We start from the raw sequence: 20098 nt of genomic DNA, 5'->3' as shown, positions 1-20098 counted from the left end.
GTTCATAAATCCGATCCAACCGGTCCAACCACTCGACTAGTGAACCGGTAAGGTGGCCGGTTCATTGTGTGGTCCAATTCTGAAAACGTTTCTTACAACCTCTTATTATTCCAAAAAATTAATTGTTATCCTTTTGTACTTTTGTATAATGCAAAAAAGGGTAAAAACTGTTACTATTTAATCTTTTTTGTCGTCGTGATGTATGTATATTTTATGATTGATACAGGGAGTTCGTGAGCTGCGTACAATGCATAAAAATCTTGTCACCTCAAGAAGTACAACAGATGAGTTTGGACGGAGATTTTGGCGCAAACAATGTTGTTCAAAATCAAACTTGCAGTAGTTCAGATGTTTAGAAAAACAAAAGTTTTAGCGTTCGTTGCTGGTAGGAAGTTTGTTATATTCTTACATACATAGTCATAGAGAACTAATGGCTAAATTTGATATATCTTTTGAGAATTTATAGGAGATGGTTGGCAGTTAATTTCTTGATGATTTCAGAATTTTAAATGTTATTTTTGTGTCAACCTTTGTTAAATTGGTGTTTTGGGTTCAAAACCTTGTTAAACCAAACTGTAACAACACATTGTAGGTCTAGTTTTCAAATTAAAAAGAATAAGTGATTATTATGCACAACAAAGTTGATTGCAGAGGCGGATATAGAAAGTTTTTGTACAAGGGCACACTGCAGCAACCGGCAGGCAGCTGCAGCGGCAGCGGGACCGACAGGTTGTGGTTGCATTGGGTAATGTGACGTGATGGCAAGCATATTGCAGGATATGAGGAGTCGAGTGGTCAATGGTGTTTGGGAGGTTGAAGTTGATTCATGATGGCACGGTCAAAATTCAAAATTAACCAATTAGGATAATATTTTAATTGGTTAGGACTTTGGTCTTACAACACAAAAAAAATAATAATAAATTAAATTGGGCTATTTGATGAAGACAATAAGACTTTCGAGTCTAAACCTTGATTGTATTGATTATTAATATTCTGGTACCATTACTTGATTACAAATAACCCCTATTTATAACCATACAGTACCTTGGTAGACAAGAAAGGAGAAAAAGTAACTCAAAACCCCCCTAGGTTTGTAAGTACGACAACTAGGTCCCCGCACTTACGCAAGATTATACTAACGATCACCCCTAATCTTGTGACACCGATGAAGCTTCGCATCTCGTTAAACTTCAACCGAGGCAACACTTTTGTAAGGATATCTTCTCTTTGTGAATCCCCATTGACATACTCCACCTTGATTTGTTCTCTCTCGATGCACTCCTGAATGAAATGGTATTGCGTGTTTATGTGTTTGCTTCTCCCGTGAAAAACCGGGTTCTTCATCAAGGCAATAGCCGACGAATTATCCACCTTCAACGTCACGATTTCCTCCTTTTCTCCAGTCATTTCTGACAACAAGCCCCGAAGCCATAAGGCTTGACATCCGGCCAATGTAGCTGCCATAAATTCAGCCTCACATGATGATAACGCTATCGTTCCTTGTTTCTGAGAAACCCATGATATCGGTGATGTACCATAATAGAAAACTAGACTTGAGGTAATCCGACCATCATCCATATCCACCGCATGACTACTATCATTATACCCATGCAACATACTGTTTCCGCATCTCGAGTAAGTAATACAAAAGTCTAGTGAACCTCTTAGATATCGAAGAATATATTTAACTATTCAGCTTCAATATGATTCTCCTCTGGAACGTATTTGGTCGTGTTCCAGAACTCTGATGATATTATAGGTGTGACATTCGTCAATTTCGGGTTCTATTTGTATTCGTTTGTGTATTCGTTTATCACGTAAACCGACCCGATTTATATCCCGAACATTTCAAATTTATAAAATATTTTATTTTATGTTACTAAATCATTCCCACATGTTCAATTTGAAAAACCCCCTTTACGGATTCAAAAACGCCTTTAAAACGATCAAATTACATCAAAAACGAACTTTTGGGACGCAAAACGAACCACGCAAGTTGAGCTGACCAAACCCCAGCGGCCATGAAGGCTAGGGCGGCCGCAGGTGGTGACCTTAGACCTGCAGCATATTACGGATTTTTCTTGTTGTTTTGTGCTTTGCTTGTTTGTTTAACCAAACTATTTACATGCAAACATGAAAGAGAACCTTGCAAAGAAGCTTTGACCCTTACCCTATATATACACACTCATCTCCTCCATTTTTACACATGCTCTTACTCCAAATTCTCTCTCAATTCTTAAGATTCAATGGTTGTTCTTCATATTCTTGGTAGTTTGACTTCTCAAGTCAAACTAACCATAGTCTTTCATTTTAATCAACTTGTTAATACTTGAAGCATATGGCACAACATATATATAATATACACCCCTTGTTACCTTTGGTAGTTACTTCTCCGGTTCCGGTTGGTTAAGTTTCGGACCTTGTAAGGCAAGGCTTCATGGAGGACTTCGTGTCCTTGATATATATATATATATATATATATATATATATATATATATATATAAATAAATACTTATAACTTGTTTATACATACTAATCATGCTTAACTTCTGCTAATTTTGGTTTATTTACAAGTTCCATGATTATTTACGGTCAAAATGTATAAGCAAGTTATAAGTATATATATATATATATATTGTTTATATATATATATATATATATATATATATATATATAAACAATATATATATATATACTTATAACTTGTTTATACACACTAACCATGCTTAACTTCTGCTCATTTTGGTTTATTTACAAGTTCCATGGTTATGGGTTCTAAGAGTTTAGCCTCGGTTTGACCGTAAATAACTCTAGACCGTAAACCGAACTTTGTTTACTAGTTTTTGTTAAATAATTGTTTAAACATGCTTATTGTTAGATTTAAGTTTCTAAAATCATTTTTACAGGTTTCTTTGATATTTGGGCATGTGGAAACCATCTATGAACTTATTGTGAGATGGAAACCGAACCAAACCGAACTTTCGTTTAAATACTTTATTGTTAAATTTTTTGTTATAAAACTTAAGTTTTATCATTTATAAATTATTATACAAGTTATTTGATATTTGGGCATGTGGAAACCATCTATGAACTTATTGTGAGATGGAAACCGAACTAAACCGATTTTCACTCGCTTAAGACACACAAGTGTGTTTTTAGCTATCAAGGCTTGTATATTCCTTTAAAAATACTTTACAAACTGATTTTAAATATTTATTTAAAGTACTTGGAATGTTGAATCTAACTTGATATTATAACAAAGTTGGACTGACAAAACCGAACATTCGCTTAACGGACGTTGTTAGTTCTAAAACAATAGAACTACATACTTGGTTAAGTATTATTAGATTTTATTGAGTTATCTCATAACATATGTTATTTTTGGAAAGTTGACTTTGAGTTTGACCAATTTTCAAGACCCGAACCAGCAACCCGAAACACTCGTTGAAACCCGTTTTAGTATCTATGTTATAAAGCGACTTGCATTCTTGCATTTTTACGCACCTTATTACTTAACATAGGCTGAGTAAATATTAAGGTTAGATACTTTAACCCAGTTTCGAGCAAACTTACATTTTTAGAGGGTTATTATTATAAATTCTTAAATAGTTACATTTTAAACCTTAAACTTCAATTGTTTACATTTCCTATCTTTTTATTGTAAAGATTTCCTAAAACAACCATTCTAATTCAAGGCTTTTACTTTTATTTAGGCCTTGCTCGTTAAACTCTGACCTACCGTTTTCCCGTCTTTTCCGATCAAGTTTTCTTAATTGAATGTGAGTGCTTTCATACCCCGTTTTCCATCTTTTGTTTTGGGGGTGACATTTCATACTTATTCAACCAAATTGCTCGATTTGGTGTTCTATGATTATATGCCTATGTGTTTATCGCTTTTGGTTGGTGGAACTATAAAATCCTTAGTCTATTTGGCAACCCCTTATAGCAATGTGTCGTTAACGTAATGCAATTAACGATAACTATAAAATCCTAGACTATTTGGCATCCCTTTATAGCTAGGTGTCGCTAATGTATTTAGCGATATCTATTTATCCAAGTTATTGCTTTTATTTATTGTTTCGTATACAAGATTTTTGGCTTTTTATTACTATATACTTATATGCTCAAACTTATGAATTGCTCACCAACCTTTGTGTTGATAAACTTTATTTTATGAAATGTTACAGGTTTGACTTTTGTTGACTCGAGGACTTTACGAAAAACGTTACCAAGACTATTAGGATATTAGCAACACGAACAATATAATTGTTTACTTGTATTCAATTTGTTTGTATGAACGAGATGTGTTGTTTATTGATTTATGAAATAAAATGAGTTGATTAAATATTGTCACTTTAAATAGTGTCTTGTGCATTTGTACAATCACGTTGCATCCCGGCATGTTCCGCCGCCTTTGGTCGGGGTGTGACAATAGGGCCCTGTTTTTTATTTTAGTCTTTTGTATTTGTTTAATCTATTCACGATGTATTTAGTTAGCTTTTCGGTTGATTTATGTATGTTTGGGCCTAAGGCCATGTATTGAGAGCCCATTAGGCCTTTATAATGAAAGACTAGTATGGCATGCCTTCATTTATATAAGGTGAAGCATGCACATACTAAACAAAAACCTTTTGAAATATTCCAACCTTATCCTCTCACCAACTCTCTCTTCTGTAACAACCAGGGTTTTTCGTATTTGAATTCGTATTCGTTTACGCGACTCGGGAATATATTTAGGATCTTTCAAATTATTAAAATCTTATATTTATTAGTATTTAACTTTGTTAGACTTATTTTTTATTAATATAACTTTCAAACTCGTTAAACTATGCTTAAAAACCTTTCAAATCGCTTAAAACGGCTAAAAATCGCATTTATGGAAGTACAGAGACTAGTTTTGCATATTTTCGACTAAATTAACGAAATTTAAGCTCCAAGATATTTAAATTAATGTTGTAAAACATACAAATTCATTTTCTTGCTGTCCAAACCGAATTTGGTTAGTTATTATACCATATTTTCTCATTAATAGCTTATTTTGATTCCTAATCGAGTGAAATTCTTCATAAATGCATTATAACACTCAATATTTAATAAAAAAACATACCTCTAAACCCTAGAAACTACTGAAGTCCAGCCATCCTCCCCCTATCCCTCGAATTTTCCTTTCTCCATTGTCGGTTTCTTCAAGATTAATCAAGTTCTTATAACTGTCGTTAACTTTCAAGCTTCAAGACCTTGTTGACCATGAATTTCTCTTATTTCCAATCTTTTTTTGGGTAAGTTGTCTTCTAAAATATTTTTAGGATTTTATCTCTTTTACAAAAGCCCTCAATAAATTTATATGATTAAGGGGATTTACCGTGTCAATTGGACTCTGACCCGTTTAAGGGTAAAATAGTCAACAAGATTGACTATTCGATTTCTCTATCTTCTGGTCAAAATTAGCTTTCGGGCCAAAAGACTTTTTTTTTTTGAAATTTTGAGTGTACTGACTAAAACCAGATCCCCAACTCGCTGTTCGGATTCTGGTCAGTACCAGCTCGCTTATTTGCTGAAAATCTCATAACCGGAGTTCTATATATTCATTTGGAATGATTCCAACGGCTATGTTCTCGGTTTTGACTCTATTTTCTTATGTATAAGTCTCAGGTCTGTTTGGGTAAGATCACTCATCGCGTGAACTTTACTCGATTAATCATTCTCTCAGTTTACTCACTTAATCATCGAGGTGAGTAATCACTCCCCTTGTTACTTATTTTAAATCTTTTGGGGATATATGCGTATTTACAATATTTATCTATTATCTAGTATTCAAAACCGCAACTGTTTTAATCCTTGTGTGTATATCAGTTTTTACCTAACTTGATATTTGCTTACTTGCTTTATTCTACACTCGGAGAGGTCCAACATATTCTCTCTATATTATGATCATACGACCGTCATAGTAGCCATCGTCCAGTTCATCTGGCATCGAGCTTACCGACAACTCATCTTTGGTAACCAATGCCCGACGCATGGTAACGGCTTAACCCTATCTTTACATTTGTGTGATTTATTTATATGCTATGGTTAAATTGCTTATCTCACAGGAACAATTCACATTTTTCTTTATTTATTATATATTATTATTTTAGTGTCTTAAACTGGTGTTTTACTCACTCAACATGTGTTGTTGACAAACCTTTCTATTTTATACGCATATGCAGGTTATTGTTTGAACTAGTTGCAAGATTTGGCGAAGACTTAGTGAATAATTAAGTTAGAAGAACTATAATCAAGACTTAGATTTGTATTCACTGTTTGTTTAAATGAGTTGTACTTCGTATTTGAACTTATTTGGTTATTTAATTAAACTAAATAGATATTGTCACCTTTAAATTATTGCATGATAGTACCTAGAGAGCGGTGAGCAATCAGCTCACGCCTCGACAGTTCCGCCTTAGGTTGGGGTGAGACATCTTCTCTCCATCTTTCTTACCATTTCGGGTAAATAACAAACACAAACAAGATCCGAGATCTCGGTTTCTTACTGATGATTTCCGTTAGCTAGTAGCTGAGATTGATTCAAGAACTTAGTTGTTTGATTCGTTTTTTTAGGACCTACAATTGGTATAAAAGCTTTCGCCTATACTAGATGTAATTCTTGGGTCACAACCTTGGATTTTGGTTTTGTTTGTGTGATTAAGACTTGTGTTCAAGTGTTAAACTGGGTTTTCGGGTTCATTTGTTGTAGTAGTTGCGCTTACAAGCTTAAAATAAAGGTGCTAAAGTGTGACAAAACTTTTGGGTTTGTTAGAAGTGTGTTCTTGTGTTCTTGAAAGTGTTTGGATTTAAGAAGATTGTTTGTTTAAGCTTGAAAGTTTGTGTTTGAAGATCTACAAAGTGTTCATCGGTTTCTTGTTAGATTAATCGAGTTTCCATATTTGGCATAAAATGTACTTGTCTGAAAATTTGTGCATATAGTGAAGTTTGTACTTTATGGAAATTCCAATCAAATCGAGTTACAAACCTTTTGAATCAAGTTTGCAAACCAATCGAACCGAAACTACAAACCAATAGAATCGATTTTGAAAACCAATCAAATCAAAATCCAAAACCAATCGAATCAAGTTTCTATTCGATTTGATTCATTTTTCATGGTATAGGATTCGACTCAAATAGACCTTCCCTCTCATCTCAGGGTGAGGCAAGGAATTCAAGCAGATGTTCGTTTTTCAATCTCTCGGCTGCTCAAGAAGTTGGACTAGCTGCTCCTCCGAACCGGAGTGAATTCTAGTGGAAGGGCAGAGCAAAGCCTTGCAGTAGGAAGGTATTCGTTGCTGGGACGGGTTAAGTTTACTTTTTGAGAAAGAAAGGCCTTCTCTTCTATTTCAATTCTAATCGGTTCGTTATCGCTTTGATTTCTCATGAGAATGGGGAGTTAGCAAATTTAGACAGTATTGGAATGGGCATAGGAACCGTAATATCAATATCACAACCAATGAGGTCTGCAAGTTCTTCCTGGGCTTGCAAGTGTCTTAAGTCGTCCTCTTTTCTTTAGAAGCTGTTAATTGGTTTCGTGCCTGCCCTAAGGCTAAGGGGAGAACTGCATGCCCTACTTGTCGGATAGAAGCATACAAACCTACTAGCCTACCTTGTTTATATCGAGCCGGACATGAGAGACACTCTTTAGAGTTATGGGTGATCATTGGTCTGATGATTCGAGTGAAACCTATTCCCAAGGTGTGACAGGTGGTGTGTACAGGGCTCGTCCTTATTTAAGCCTAGCTAAATTTAGTTTATACCTACTATTTCATCTGGTTTTTGGTTCCTAGTATGATTTTAGGTTGCAATGGGCTTTTAATAATTTCATTTGCGAAGTAGAGCCCAACCCTTTTAAGGTTGCGAGCCTAAAGAAGTCTGTAGGGTCAAAATTTGTCTAAATGAGAGTCAACCTCCTTTCCTTAGTTGAGTTCCCCGCTTTGCCCTCCCTCTCTCTTAAGTATCTACCGCTCTCGCCATCTGCAAGCATTGTGGTTTGGAATCAATTCTTTTTCAATAGCCCACTCTTTCTTTGAACCTTGTCAATGATTGAACTTAAATTAAAGATATGAAATGAGTGACATTTGATGTGTAAATGAGAACAAAGGAGAGGGATATGGAAAGAATGAAGTATAGAGCATTTTTCTGTAGTAATTTATTTCGGTGTTTATCATAGCCCACGGAGCGATAACGGGCTGAAAGTGCTATGAAAGGAGATCTCTTTCGATTAAGGATCAAGCCCAAGAGGATGCAGTCGTAGTTTTTTCTGCTTACGCTTATCAAAAGGACTAGGACATCTTGTTCAAAGCAAAAGTGAGCGGTGACTCTATCGGAATTTATAAACTTTAGTGAAACCCACAAATGAATTTGTCTTGTCTAGAGGTCTATGCCCTTAACCATTGTGTGTTTACTGACACGCCGCCTAAAGGAGTTCCAATCAACCGAGCCACCAGGTTTGAGAATAAGGTGGGATTATATAGCCTATGTGCCTGCATCTGATGAGATATAGAAGTAGGCTCCCGGTGCGTCTTCCTTCGGTCGCCTTGCCATCGAAGGATGTGAGCCAACTCATAAGAACTATAGGCTCGAGCAGGTCAAGCGAACTGATTCATTTCATTCTCCGATTCAATTCAAATTTCTGTTTGATTTGTTTACCATTCGATTCGATTCAACCCATATTCGATCTGTTTAGACTTGGATTTTTTCCATAGAAATTGTAACTCAACTAGTTGTAATTATAATCAACTTTACAAATGGAAATTGATCCAGAAGTATTGACTAGTTGCATGATGTTGGATAATGAGGCTGGTACCACCACAAAACCTCCAAATTTGATGTCTTTGATGATTTTAAATGGAGGTTCAAGAAATATATTAGAGTGGCTGATACTACTCTCATTCGATCCATGGAACAAGGACCTCATAAGCCTGTAACCTTACCCCTGATGGACCGGCCCGTTGATACTCCTGTTGAATCCAATGAGGAGGAAGATAAGAAACTGATTCAAAAGGATCAAAAGGCTTAGGGAATCCTTATTATTTGTTTGTCTGCTGATATTGCTCAAACTCTGAGAGAAGAAACATCCGCCAAAGGACTTTGGGACTCTCTAGTTGCGAAACTTGAAGGATACTTAGAAATGAGATACAATCGAAAAGAGATGCTAAAGGGAGAATTCAACATGTTAAATCATGTTCAAGGAGAATTTGTTGGAAATCATCAGGAGATTTGAGAAGTTGATCACCAAGATGAGAAGTGCCATAATTAACAATGATCTATCTGAGATTAATTACAGACTGCTAAATTCACTGCCCTACACATGTATAGTAGTGTCATTACCATCAAGAGAACTACAAATCTGCAAGTTCTCTCTCTTCAAGATTTGATCTCCACTATCAAGCTGTTTGGGATAGATGACATACTCAGACAGAACAACCATGTGAGCTCTCTGAATCAATCCGGGATTGCTATGTGTTCAAGCATTAGTTCTGCCTTTCTTAGCCAATCTCACCAAACAGTTCACTCAGTTGGTGGTGTAAGACTGTATAATGCTCAATCAACTAGCAATCAAGCCCTCAAAACATCCTCCTCAGCAAGTCAGCCTACCCCAACAAGCTCTAGTCCATTCCAAAATGTTGTTGACAAAGACGTTGAGCAAGCACTCAAAGCATATAGCATAAGCAAACCAACAAGCCTACTGGTTCAAATTAGCAAGCTGATTTTGATGATTCTCACATTGCTCTATTCCACGCGTTTATAGCAAGTCATGAACAACTGTTAAAAGGAAATATGCTACCTCCATCATTTCAACAAGGAGATATACCTGACATCAATGAGAAGGATCTTGAGAAGATGAACTTCAAGTATCATATAACCATGACAGTTCATAGAGCAACCAACTTCATGCAGAATTATGGGAGAAACAACTTCAAGGACTCCAACAGCAAGTGTTTGAACACGGTAGAGCTTCAATTGATCGATTTCCTTATATCAATTGAACCAAGGATCTAGTTATATGATATATGTTTATGTGTATAGAACTTGATAATCTTAATCGAAGTGTTGAGAGGACGATTGAGCAGATTAACGGCAAGAGAGAAAATACTTTATAAAACACTTAAATTATAAATTGGCTGAACAACCTATATATAGAAGACGAATGCCATTCGTTACACAATCCGTAACGAATGGTCTTCATTCGTCTTCACTACATAAATAACCAAAATGGTATAGCGAATGACTCATTCGCTATATCCCATTCGTCAATATTCCATAACGAATGGATACAATAAATAACGACTAATGTCCATTCGTTAAACATCCTTAACGAATGGACATATAACAATAGCGATTAAGGTTCATTCGTTAAACATCCTTAACGAATGAACCATAATTAACACGAATGTTCTCATTCGTTAAACATCCTTAACGAATGAGCCATAATATAACGTATGGGACTTAATTACTCAAATGCCCTTTACATTAAAATAATAATAAATTACATAAACAATTACAAAGACTCGAGGCGACAAAACCGTGCACTAACACCCCCTCGTCTAGAGCTCTTTGTCTTTACTTTAGTTGAATCGTTTAGACTTCCAATCCGCACCTATGAACTCCAAACATGTGTCATACACGAACGACACATTGGAATTGCATAGCTCGATCATAGTCTTCACGTTTTTCAAATAAAATCTAGTTCTTAAATAACACATCATTGTCGGTCTCTGACAAATTTACAAGCCGCATAGGATCTATGACTCGTATAAAACTCGTCTTCAGCCCTTTACCCAACACGATGACCGCTTCACCATTTTTGTTGTCGTAGTACCATCGATTGAATGATAGATGAAGATCTTGCGGAAAGGTCTTCCCCGGTACTCGCTTAATAATCTTCGGCGGCTTAACTTTAAGAACCAGCTTCCTCCAACCAGTTTTAGGATTGATCTCATAGATGTATTTCCTGGTTGGCACCTGTGGTTTAAAGAATTTAAACCCGTGATTGATCTCAAAGAGCTCATGTTAATAAAACCATCCTGCTAGTTGATTTCCACCACGGTTAATGAACGGCTGATTGGCGAGCGTCCCCACATCCCACCACGGCAGTGAGAGAACGTCAGTAATGTATTGGAAATACTGAACGCCGTTCTCCCACTTGATAGTACAAACTCTTAACTCTGAATCATAAAGCCAAGAGACGATGTCACCCATAACAGTTTGCACGGCCTTGAATGTGGTTTTCTGATTGGCTTTGGCTCGTGTAGCGACATCCAGTTGTTCTTGATCAACATACCAATAAGCTTGAATGATCTTTGAAGCTCGAGTCTTGTTGCGACGGTTCTTGAACCGGCTTTCAATATCATGATCAGACGAGCTTGACTCTTTCTCCGACATCTTCTCTTTCTTCTTCGTTGTTTTCTCGAGATGATCTTCGGCAAATTTGACATAGTCTTCAGTGAAGGTTTGAACACCCTGATCAACGTTTGAGCGATGATAAAGATCAAGGTATTCCTCTGCCGTAACATCTTCCATCTCAATTTCCTCATCTTCATAATTAAACGACGTATTTCCATGTGGAATACTCATATCAAACATAACCTCTTCATGATTTACAATCTCTACATCATCCTCAGCCTCCAACTCATCCAACTCTTCATCGTTTAACCCCAACAATAATGATATCTGATCACGGGACAGAGCATAATCAACAAATTCTCCCTCCTCGATCTCGTCAGAGTTGGTAGTACTCATCACCACCGTTTGTCATAATCCATGAATAACACGGTGTTGGCTTTGATCGACTCGATAGGATTAACATTAGTCGAGTCTTGATAAACGACTATCTGATGATCATTGCCTTCACCACCACCACTTTTACCAGCAGAAAACGAGCCGTGAGCTTGTTTCGGCTCACTTCCATTAGCACCAGCTGCATCCAGATCCTTATCTTCCTCATAATTTTTTAGCTTCTTTAACGCATCATCTTTGCACGTTAATTGAAGAATAAGGTCCTCCTGCTCCTTCATTTTCACCCCTGAGCCGCTACAATCTCATGTAGCTTCTTGGTCTCTTTTTGGCAAAAAGAGACATACCCCATCAACCGGCGTTGATTTGTCATCATCTGTTATTGAATTTGACGATCAACCGCCATTTGATTCTTATATAGATGAATCAGACTCAAAAGCATATCCATCTGATGTGTCGGGGCAACGCATGAAATGAAGTTGATACTGGTTGCACTGGACCCTGTGGATGGCTGATTCTCATAAATGATACGTCCAATGTGATGGCATCATGGCAGGTGTAGGAGGAATAACTGTTGATGTTGCAGATTGCCTTGGCATTGGAGATAACATAGATTGGGGGATTAAGCCAAGCCTTGGATCAGAAGTATTGGTCATCGTCAATGTAAGTGCCGGAGTGTTAGTAGTAAGCGACTCCTCCAGCCTTGGTTGTGCAAACGACCTAGGAACCTGTGGATTAATCTCCACACCTGAACCATGCCTAATACGATGTTTGGGCGGTTGATATTTCACTTTCTCCTTGCCCTTACGTTTTCGTTGAGCATCCTGTGAGCTTGTGCCTCAACGTCAACACGTCGTCCATCACCCCCTTGACCATCATCTCCACCATCATTATCATCACATCATTCCCACCTGGTCCATCTTCACATTTAGAATCTGAGTCGTCGTGAATCCAACGATCATCAGAAGGACATACATAAGCTGGATTCGCCAAGTGACCTATCAAACGCTTGGTCCTTGGATGATCTTCTGGTTCTTGACCACGATAAGTTTTCATCCTCTTCATTGTATCGGCAGTCATGTGTTCCAACTTCAACACATCATCCTGTAATGATTGATCGATCACCAAATCAGGAATCAAATCCTGAATAATTAACTGCATAAAGCGTAGATACATGAGGAATTTGATGCGATGATTCTTGATCAAGCAGTTCTCCTTCCATTGATAACATATGAGCTAAAAAAATTGAAAGCCTTGTTCAGTATTACAACTACAAATGCGGAGTGTAGCATAATCCGACATTCGTCATATCCACCCTTGCGTCCCCCAAGGCAATGTATCAGAACATGTAGTAAGTACTTGTATGGAGCACACAAGTACGCCTTGTTATGTTGGGAACGATCAAGGTCCCCAGAATAAAATAATCTCTGTAACAAGCCTCGTATCATCGTCTTATCGAATTCACATGGTATATCCATGTTGTCATCAAACAGCAGCACACGACGGATAACACCAGGAGAAATTTTGATCGTCTTCTTGTTGATCTCAGCAACTATATGGTTCTCCGATTCCACGTATCTTGCCGAGTTCCAAAAAGGACGAATAACACTGAAGTGGAAAGGTACATCGGCTATAATAGCATAATGAATCCTGGATCAGCGTAAGAATACTATAACATCACCAAATATGTCCTGATCAGCAAAGTTGTCCTGTAAGAAAGCACATATATTGTGTTTTTTATCAACCGACTGCAAAGGAACAACTGGAGCCTGTTGTTGCTGTACAGGCTGTTGAGCTTGAACAACTTGTTATAGATCATCAACAGGAACATCTTGTACAATCTCATCAGCCATGTCTATAAATACATAAACCCGAGGATTAGTAAAAATGAATATACTATTAAAATATTTTGATTTTAAACATTTAGGTTTAAAATTTAAATTACAAGTGTCATTCGTTAAATCATACGTTATGACGAATGGAGTCATTCGTTATCACGAATGACATGATTCGTTATGGTCATTTGAATGAATGAGTGACTAACGAATGAATTATAGAGAATGAAACCAGGGGAAGGTTCATTCGTTATCAAATCACAAGAATGGATTCATTCGTTAGGTAAACTCAAAGAATGGATAAACGAATGGGCCTAAGACATGAATGAGTGTCCATTCGTTGTCTGTAACGAATAACCACAAATAATATCAACTTTGACCTCAAATTGTCAAAGTCAAAATTAAATAAGAATAGAAATGGTCAAACATGCAATCAAAATTCAATTAACACATGTTTGACGATAAATCAGTATAATCTGAGCATCAATGGACTCGTATGATCATCGATACACAAACCCAAACAACCATTAAGGTTAAAATACATTCTTAATGTGATTTTTGTTCATAACTCAGACCCCGGTTATAGAGATGACTAATTAACCCTTAAAACATCGATGAAAATCGACGAAAATCATCGCGTTTTAATCATCTATACCTTAGAAATTATGTTCAATCAATGAAAATGTGTTTGGTTAGCGTCGAAATTTCTGGAAAAATTTTGCAAGAGTTCTTCTCTGTATTTGCTGTAAATGAGGTGAACGAATAAGCCTATTAGTTCACCCACTGTTCATTATAAGGGACAAAACTTGCACACGTTCCCAGGCAGACGAATGGGTTCATTCGTTAATTCAAAATTAACTAATGTTCCTATTCGTTCATTCGTTAACCTCATTAACGAATTAATAAAAAATTAAAATCCATAACGAATCAACTCAAATTCTTTCTTCATTCATATTAATATTAGTGACGAATGGGGTCATTTGTTATCAGTGTAGCGGAAGCGAATGATGATAACGAATAGGCTTATTTGTTATCCAAATGAAGAATGAGTGACCCACATTCGTTATTAGTATTGATAACGAATTGACTCTATTTGTTATGAATCCACATAACGAATAGCAATTAAATACTAAATTTAAAATGAATTTTCCATTTTAAATATTAAGAATTAAATAATGCATTGAAACCCATGTCCCGATGAACTTTACCTTAAGAGCCTTACCACTCGGAGTAAGATGCAATACCTTAACGTGCTTTGCGTTCAAAACACATAAGTTAAAACGAAATAATTTAAACAATTAAATAAAATAATTAGATAAAATTAGGAAAATCCTTTTGGTATTTTCTTTTTCACAGTTGTACCCTTTAGCTCGAAAGTCGAAAATAAAGCAGAAACAAAATATTTTTGGATTTTTGAATATTTTTGAATTAAAAAGCAAATAAAACAATGACAAATATGAAAACTATTCTATGAAAGCTAGAGATGGCAATGGGTCGGGTTTAGGTATTCCCAAACCCATACCTGGTTATGAAAGTCCATCCCAAACCCGTCCCAAACCCGTCGGGTTTTAATCGGGTAATTACCCATCGGGTTTCGGGTTTTCCCATCGGGTTTCGGGTTTCTTATCGGGTTTTAATAAAATACTTGTCGAGTATACCCGGCTCAAAACCCGCTAGGTTTCTATCGAGTTTTGACAAAATATGACTAATCGGTTACTAAGATGGTTACCATAAAGATAAAATGTCACAAATAGTTGACATAAACAAGTTTCGACAAATAATATATTTGGAATATAGTATATATATAATATAATAAGCTATATCGGGTATATAATCGGGTAAATGGGTTTATGTTATCGGGTAATCGGATCGGGTAATCAGGTATATTAGAAATCCCAAACCCGCGAAAAATTTCAAAACTAATCCCAAACCCTAATGGTTCGGGTATTACCTGTCCCATTTATGTCGGGTTTCGGGTTTTCCCATCGGATTCGGGTTTCATTGCCATCCCTAATGAAAACAGTACATATTTTTGTGAGTTGAGCAGAGAATCATATTGACCAAATCGCCCTTCCATCATAGTTTTATATTTTAGAGTTATTATGACTTGTGTTAAGTCGGTCATTGATATTGTTGTCCACTTAAATCTTATAACACACCTTCGAATATTTTGTGATGTGATTTAATTTTCAATTAGGTTACAGAATATCATAAACTATCAACCTCTAATATCGGTTCAGGCTTAATTTGACTTTTACCATGTCACCCCAACTTGACTTAAACCATTATGTTGCTGATCAAAATATAGATATTTGTAGATTTATTAGCAATCTAAGCTCATAATCCCCACTACAAGGTATACCCCTGTTATCAAGAAATACACCAAGCTTCCTTTACTGTGAATGAGTATGCACAAGTTCATCTATAGGCTTACAGACATTGTATCCCCTGGGTTCCGTTTCTTAATGGTATTAAGACTTGCGTAAGGGAGGAACAATGTATGACTGATAACGGATTTTGATCAAGTCAGTAGTGAATTTGTACAATGTACAGTAGTGTAAGGCTCCGGTCCCGGTTTCCCACTTGGACGTTGGATTTACTCATAAACACAGTTCTAAATAACATAGTTAATAAAACGTTTTGCGGAATAGATAAACGTCAACCATTCATTACATAAGTCTGAAATTAAAACAATATAAAACATGTCCTTTAAGTTCAAACATTGTAAATTGAGTCTTCAGATGCCAGCTTCTTTATTCCTTTTCCATGTGCCCCTCTTTAATCCAGCTGTCTCATTCTGCTCACCTGCGTGCATACTAAAAGTCATCTACGTTGAGTGAGTTCTAGTTAATCTAGTAACATACAATACATTCACTAACTTACTTATATGTATCCGAAGACACATATTACTTTCTTTATACTTCATTCATACATATATACATACATACTTTCATTCATACTTTATACTTTCATACTTTCATTCTATTATGCTTACATGCCTTCATACTTTCTTCCTTTCATACTTTCTTTTTTTATATACATACTTACACATATTAAAGAGAATTTCGCCCTACTTTCCTCGAGTATTATTAGAGCCCAGTTCTCCCTTGACTCGGATATTATTAGGGTCCGGTTCCCTCTTGCCTCGAATATTATTAGGGTCCGGTTCCCTCTTGCCTCGAATATTATTAGGGTCCGGTTCCCTCTTACCTCGAATATTATTAGGGTCCGGTCCCCTTTTCTACCATACAACAATACCCTTCCTTTCCTTATCTTTATAATTATAATTTTCATACATACTTTTAGTATTTTCATTAGAATACATGTATCTGTCATACTTTATATATCATACTAACACATTTCATACATATTCACATATCATACACTTACCACTTAAGGTAAGTGTATTAACGAATCGCATCGAGTATGCACACAACCCCGAAAACATAACAACGAAATGGGGCTAGAAACTCACCTGGGTCCTGTTTCTTTCTGAGTTTATAGTAATACCCTTCTTTAGCTGTGCACGGCCAACTATATAATAATTACAAGTATCAATTAACTATCTCTAACTATATCATAATTCTAAGTTATTGTAACCCCTCAACGAATGAGGGTCCTGGGACAGCTCCCCTAGCAACGGGGTTCTAGGGGCGACAGCCCCTAGCGGGATCAAAGGGGCAGAGCCCCTAGCTAGGGTTATGATAGCAAGTCAGTTTGAAAAAAAAATTATTTTCATTAACAGTCCTTTACTAAAAGTTCATCAGAAAATTCTAAGTCTGGACTATTCTAATCTAATTCTCAGTTCTATTCGAATGGACCTTCCATTCGAATGAGCAGATTCTATTCGAATGGACCTTCCATTCAAATGGCAGATTCTATTTGAATGGTCAGATTCTATTTGAATGGACTTCAATTCGAATGGACAAATTCTATTCGAATGGTTCCTGCAGCTTTTCCCTCTTTCTTTCCTTCCTTTATTTTCTTTCTTTCCCTCTATTCGAATACCTATCATTCAAATACTGTTTCCTTCTTTCTTTCTTTTCTTTCTATTCGAATGCTTTCCATTCGAATACTTGCTTTTCATTCAAATATACCCACTATAGAGTATTAACACCTTTATTATCATTATCACATCATATATTAACACCCGTTCTCATTTCAGTGTTGTATCATCTCCTAAACGTTTTTCCCTTCTATCTTAGGCCAAAATCTAGCTTTATTATCAATAAAGTTTACACCTTTATCAATTTTAAACTCGTTTAAAGCTAGATCTAGGGTTAGTATATGAACTGTTTATACCAATGAGTCCATTAAGTCCACTTTTAACATCAAGTTTATATTTTTATGGTATAAAAATTCCCAATTTGCCTTAGTACCAAGTCTTAGGGAAAACCGTTCTTATAAACACAATCTTTAAGCTTAAACACACCTTTTTGGTTCACTTTGAGCTACGGTTTGGCTCAATACGTGCTCCTAGACTTGTTTCTTTCTTGTATAGCCAAGATCTAACACGGACTATGCTCGGTTTTGGTTTTGGATCTTGAGCCGTAAGATTTGAGGATGTTTGTGTGTGTTTTGGAGTGTGTTAGGAGGCTAGAAGATAAGAATGAGAGATTTTAGGATTTTAGAGAGGTTTATGGAGTATTTATACTCTTTTAAGCCCATGGACCTAAGGGCCATTCTCATCCCTTATTCCATCTTTCATTAATCAAGCCCACACTCTATTATTTTATTTAACTTAATTAAATATTAACACACTTTTAAACAAACACATTTCCTTTTATTTATTATAAAATAGTAGGATGTTACAAGTAGTGATCAAGTTTAATGACTTTGGGTTTGCTCTAAAAGCTTTTGAAATATTCATATTTATGAATACCCAGATAATTAAGCCTCATAAAGACTCACAATGTCCAGAAACTGGATGCATTCCATCAATACAAGATTTGAGATCATAAAACCATACACCATTGCAGTTTTAACCATAAACCATATACAATTTATTTAGACTTTTTGTTTTTGGTGATCAAACAGACATAAGGCTTGAGTATGACAAGCTATTAAATTTCCGCCTTCATTACCGAAACTTTTGGAAGAGACTACCACATCTTTCAATCTGGCAGTTCTTTATGTTATATAACATACTTTACCTTAAACGTTTGTTTATGACCTATCAATGCACCAATGCAGTTAAGCATTCATTCTTTTAAGCTTATTTCTTTCTGGATATGGGACTAGATGATCAATGTACTATTATTTTCTCTTTTTGCTTCAAAACTCATTTTTTAGAAGCATTTAAATACAGTCGCCCAAGTCACTTTCAGTTTATAGATAAATGGCCATCCTATATATCTACAAGTAGATAACATGACCAAACATGTATAAATGTTTCACAAACTGAAATAACTGACATAATTTTCAGTGAAAGAATTAAATAAAAACACACAACAGTCGCCCCAGTTACTTTCCATTTTCAGGTAAATGGCTATCCCGAAATTCTACAAGTAAATATCAGGTCCATATAAATACAAGTATATGTCCTTTAAATTTGAATAACTGGTATAATTTTAGGCGAAAGAATGCAAAATTATTTTTGAAAGTTTTGAAATATATGAATGTTTTTGGTTTTTCTCTATACAAACTGAAATCACAATATTTTTGTATTTTTATTTTTTTAAATGTTTTGAATTTTCTCTATACAAACTGAAATCACAATATTTTTGTATTTTTCATTTTCTTCCCCAAAACCCAAAACAATAAAATAATAAAATCAAAATAAACAAAAAAAAATAAAAATTGATTATCCGAGCTTAAGGATATTAGCAAGAGTTTTCAATCCGTTTAAAACAAGCGAATAATTAAAGCACGTTTTGTCAAAAACTTTGGTAAACAGATTAGCTTTCTGAAAATCCATGTGCACCTATTCAAGATCAATTAATTTCTTTTCAAAACAATCACGGATAAAATGCTATCAAATTTCGATATGCTTTGTCTTAGAGTGGTGCACGAGGTTCTTGGTGATACTAATAGCAGTGGAGTTATCAATAAAAATGGGAGTAGTAAAAAACTTCAAACCATAATCCCGCAAGTGTTGATGGATCCAAAGAACCTGTGACCAGCAACTCGAGGCTGCCACATACTCTGCTTCTGCGGTTGAAGTGGAGACCGTTGTCTGCTTCTTACCCTGCCAGGAAACAAACCGGCTTCCTAGAAATTGCCAACCCGCTGTAGTAGATTTGAATTAATCTTGCATCCTCCATAATCGGAATCGGAAAACGCAGTGAGTTCAAAGCTATCATCCTTGGGATACCATAACCCGTTGTCAAGATTACCCCTCGGATTGTGAAGTATACGTTTAACCGCCGCCATATGAGTTACCCGGGGACTCGATTGGTACCTGGCACATAAATAAACAGAAAACATGATATCAGGACGAGAAGCAGTTAGATACATTAAAGAACCGATCATTTCTCGGTAAAGGGTTGGATCTACAG

The sequence above is a fragment of the Bidens hawaiensis genome, unplaced genomic scaffold (assembly GCF_021521415.1).
Source record: "Bidens hawaiensis isolate Kalapana, Puna unplaced genomic scaffold, B.hawaiensis_p1.1 tig00025382_1, whole genome shotgun sequence".
Taxonomy (NCBI): domain Eukaryota; kingdom Viridiplantae; phylum Streptophyta; class Magnoliopsida; order Asterales; family Asteraceae; genus Bidens; species Bidens hawaiensis.
This window is presented reverse-complemented; position numbering follows the sequence as displayed.